This window comes from Ambystoma mexicanum, chromosome 8, assembly GCF_040938575.1.
Source record: "Ambystoma mexicanum isolate Mex_15411 chromosome 8, UKY_AmexF1_1, whole genome shotgun sequence".
NCBI lineage: Eukaryota > Metazoa > Chordata > Amphibia > Caudata > Ambystomatidae > Ambystoma > Ambystoma mexicanum.
Genome location: NC_090929.1, coordinates 46,500,042 through 46,504,739, shown reverse-complemented (window position 1 = coordinate 46,504,739; position 4,698 = coordinate 46,500,042). Strand labels below are relative to the sequence as shown.

The 4,698-nt window shown below is 48.8% G+C and overlaps 1 long non-coding RNA gene across 1 annotated transcript; it reads right to left on the bottom strand.

Moving 5' to 3' along the window:
* Nucleotides 1-562: 562 nt before the first annotated feature.
* On the bottom strand, nt 563-1,510 carry LOC138473522 (uncharacterized). Its single transcript, XR_011268764.1, has 2 exons — nt 1,222-1,510; nt 563-1,122 (listed from the first exon to the last, which is right to left on the bottom strand). It is a non-coding gene; the product is annotated as an uncharacterized lncRNA (long non-coding RNA).
* Nucleotides 1,511-4,698: the final 3,188 nt, after the last annotated feature.

Here is a 4,698-nt window from a genome sequence, read left to right as displayed (position 1 = left end):
TCTACACAGGGCTGTGCAAGCTCTGCTTCCTACTCCCAGGCCTTGCCTGCACTGCTGCAGTCCATGCTCTACACAGGGCTGTGCAGGATCTGCTTTCTCCAAGGTCTTGCCTGCACTGCTGCAGTCCATGCGTTACACAGGGCTGTGCAGGCTCTGCCTCCTCCCAGGTCTTGCCTGCACTGCTGCAGTCCATGCTCTACACCAGGCTGTGCAGGCTCTGCCTCCTCCCAGGTCTTGCCTGCACTGCTGCAGTCCATGCTCTACACAGGGCTGTGTAGGCTCTGCCTCCTCCTCACAGGTCTTGCCTGCACCGCTGCCGTCCATGCTCTACACAGGGCTGTGCAGGCTCTGCCTCCTCCCAGGTCTTGAGAAAGACTTTTTCAACCTTAGAAACAGTGTTAGCGCTCTGATGGAGAAGTGTAGCTAAATTGAATATGAAAAAAAGTAGAGATGCTGCAAATGGAGGGATGCCACAGAGGTTGACCTGGGCTTGGACAAAACTAAAACGAAGAGAAGCCCTCCTCTAGCGCTTCTCCAAAATTAAATGTTATAATATAGAGACTTTCTCGTTTTTAGGTTCCATTTGTCATTTTTATTCAGAATTCTATTGTGCTGTAAACAAATAGGGATTCCTTTTTACATCTTGAACATAACATATAAGTTGATGGGAAGACAAAAGAATGCAAAATTTAAATTGGTTTAAAGTTTTTCGTTGAGTTCACTAAGTTGCTGTGTCCCACGTTGTCACTTGAAAGTTGCGAAGCCTTAGTATAATTCACTCGACATTTGGGTTGATGGAGAGACAAAAGAATTCAAAATTTAGATTGGTTCTAAGTTTTTAGTTGAATTCACTAAGTTGCTGTATCCCACGTTGTCACTAGAAAATTACGAAGCCCTAGTTTAATTCACTAGGCAGTATTGGCCTCAATTTGAATTGGTTCAAAGTTTAGTCAATGTTGTCTTCACGTTGTTGCTCGAAAATTGCGAAGCCCTAGTTTAATTCACTAGGTAATATTATCCTCATTCACTAGGTAATATTATCCTCAACACGTGTTTCTCCGCCACATGGTTTATGGCGGTTCTTCAGGAGGAATTTGTAGGTAGATAGGCAAATGGAAAGATCTGAGAGGAAAAAGGTGGGAATAAAGAAAAAAATGGGCAATTTTGAACAGAGTGTTTTATGTTGACGTTTATACAGTCAATGTTGAGTTAGATACTTACAACTAAATATCAAATCTTGTTCATGTATATGATGGTTCCTTTGATGTAGGTAATATTATTAATTCCATCCGGTTTGGTCTGAAAGAGTGAAGAGCATCTAGTTTATATTTGTATCTCTGGGTCAAAGGTACTTTCCAAAAAAATCTAGTCATAATCATCCTTATTTGTTATACTTCAATAGTTCAGTATTATCTTCATGTACAACTGATTCCTGGATTTTGACAATGTAAATGAACTCATATGTTGCCTTGGAACAGTACGGTTTGGTTTAGTATCTAAGTTTGCTTGTGCGGACTTTGAACTTAAAGACTGTTCGAAGCAACGAAGTTAGTCTAAATACCAAGTTTTCTTAAGAGTTGTAAATAGTTGTAAAAGACCTTGCTTACCATGTGAACGGTGTTTTCCTCGCTCTCTCGATACTGTCTGATGTGGTCAGTGAACTCCACATGTTGTGAATGGGTTTCACATAGAGTCGCGTGCGGAGTGACGTCATGCGTGTGTCGCGTGCGGAATGACGTCATTCGCACGTTGCATCACGTGATGACTTCACGCGCACGTATCTAATGGTTGTTTATATTTTTAAGAGCGCCATATTTGCTCGATCCAATTCTAGTGTTCCTGTAGCCTTGTATTTGTTGCAAAATTTACAAAGTAATATAGAGGTAAATATCTCTTATTATGATTTACAAAAAATGACATATCTCCTGGTCTGTGTTAAGACCTGTATGGCAAGTGTCCATCATACAAATCCATCTTGCTTCTTGTTGTCGAAGTCTTAATTGTAGATTCCCTCCTCTTGGGGCCGGTTTCAATTTTACTATTCCGTAGAATTTTATCTGACTGATCTGAGAAGGATGATGTGATTCTGTGAAATGATTGGCTATTGGTGATCTTGTATCTCTGTTGGTAATAGCCCTGATATGTTCACTGATTCTTGTCTTGAGTTTTCTGATCGTGCTCCCAATGTATAATTTTTTGCATGCGCACTGAATGATATATATAACAAATTGACTGTTGCAATTGATCAGCTGTTGTATGGTGAAGTTGGTGCCGTTGGGTTTGATGACGGTTGTTTTACCATTTTCTGCATATTGGCACATGGAGCATTGACCACATTTGTAATAGCCTTTGATAGGTTTTTGAAGCCACATTGTTTGTATAGTGGATTTTTCATCAGGATATTTCAACTCAAAATGTGACGGACTGAGCATTTTTTTGAGATTGCTTGCTTTCTTGAAAGTGATGGTAGGTTTGACTTCCAGGATCGGTGTAAGGTCAGAATCTGATTTAAGGATGTTCCAGTATTTGCTAAGAATTTTCCGAATGATTGAATTGTTAGAACTATAGTTCGTGGTAAAATTGATGGTTCTGTGTGGATCGATCACAGTTTTGTCGATTTTGGGTCTGCCTCCTCCTCCCAGGTCTTCCCTGCACAACTGCGGTCCATGCTCTACACAGGGCTGTGCAGGATCTACTTTCTCCAAGGTCTTGCCTGCACTGCTGCAGTCCATGCTCTACACAGGGCTGTGCAGGATCTGCTTTCTCCAAGGTCTTGCCTGCACCGCCGCAGTCTATGCTCTAACCAGGGCTGTGCAGGCTCTGCCTCCTCCTCGCAGGTCTTGCCTGCACTGCTGCAGTCCATGCTCTACACAGGGCTGTGCAGGCTCTGCCTCCTCCTCACAGGTCTTGCCTGCACTGCTGCAGGCCATGCTCTACACAGGGTTGTGCAGGCCCTGCCTCCTTCCAGGTCTTGACTGCACTACCACAGGCCATGCTCTACACAGGCCTAAGCAGGCTCTGCTTCCTCCTCCTCCCAGGTCTTGCCTGCACTGCTGCAGGCCATTCTCTACACAGGGCAGTGCAGGCACTGCTTCCTCCTCCCAGGCCTTGCCTGCACTGCTGCAGGCCATTCTCTACACAGGGCTGTACATGCTCTGCCCCCTCCTCCCAGGTCTTGCCTTCACTACCGCAGTCAATGCTCTACACAGGGCTGTGCAGGATCTGCTTTCTCCAAGGTCTTGCCTGCACTGCTGCAGTCCATGCGTTACAAAGGGCTGTGCAGGCTCTGCCTCCTCCCAGGTCTTGCCTGGACAGCTGCGGTCCATGCTCTACACAGGGCTGTGCAGGCTCTGCCTCCTCCCAGGTCTTGCCTACAATACTGCAGTCCATGCTCTATACAGGGCTGTGCAGGCTCTGCCTACTCCTCACAGGTCTTGCCTGCACCGCTCCAGTCCATGCTCTACACAGTGCTGTGCAGGTCCTGCCTCCTTCCAGGTCTTGCTTGCACTGCTGCAGGCCATTCTCTACACAGGGCTGTGCAGGCTCTGCCTCCTCTGAGGCCTTGCCTGCACCGCTCCAGTCCATGCTCTACACAGTGCTGTGCAGGTCCTGCCTCCTTCCAGGTCTTGCCTGCACTGCTGCAGGCCATTCTCTACACAGGGCTGTGCAGGATCTGCTTTCTCCAAGGTCTTGCCTGCACTGCTGCAGTCCATGCGTTACACAGGGCTGTGCAGGCTCTCCCTCCTCCCAGGTCTTGCCTGCAAAGCTGCGGTCCATGCTCTACACAGGGATGTGCAGGTCCTGCCTTCCTCCAGGTCTTGCCTGCACGGATGCAGGCCATGCTCTACACATGGCCGTGCAGGTTCACCCTCCTCCAAGATCTTGCATGCACGGATGCAGGCCATGCTCTACACATGGCCGTGCAGGTTCACCCTCCTCCCATGTCTTGCCTGCACTGCTGCAGTCCATGCTCTACACAGTGCTGTGCAGGTCCTGCCTCCTCCCAGGTCTTACCTGCACCGCTGCAGTCCATGCTCTACACAGGGCTGTGCAGGCTCCGCATCCTCCTCTTCCCAGGTCTTGCCTACATTGCTGCAATCCATGCTCTACACAGGGCTGTGCTGGTTCTGCCTCCTCCCATGTCTTGCCTGCACTACCACAGGCCATGCTCTACACAGGGATGTGCAGGTTCTGCTTTCAGGTTCTGCTGCCGGCCATGCTTTACACAGGGCTGTGCAGGACCTGCTTCATCCAAGATCTTGCCTGCACTGCTGCAGGCCATGCTTTACACAGGGCTGTGCAAGCGCTGCCTTCTCCCAGGTCGTACCTGCACAACTGTGGTCCAGGCTCTACACAGGGCTGTGCAGGCTCTGCCTCCTCCTCACAGGTCTTGCCTGCACCGCTGCAGTCCATGCTCTACACAGTGCTGTGCAGGTCCTGCCTCCTTCCAGGTCTTGCCTGCACTGCTGCAGTCCATGCTCTACACAGGGCTGTGCAGGCTCTGCCTCCTCCTCCTCCCAGGTCTTGCCTGCACTACCGCAGGCCATGCTCTACACAGGGCTGTGCAGGCTCTGCTTCCTCCTCCCAGGCCTTGCCTGCACTGCTGCAGTCAATGCTCTACACAGGGCTGTGCAGGATCTGCTTTATCCAAGGTCTTGCCTGCATTGCTGCAGTCCATGCATTACACAGGGCTGTGCA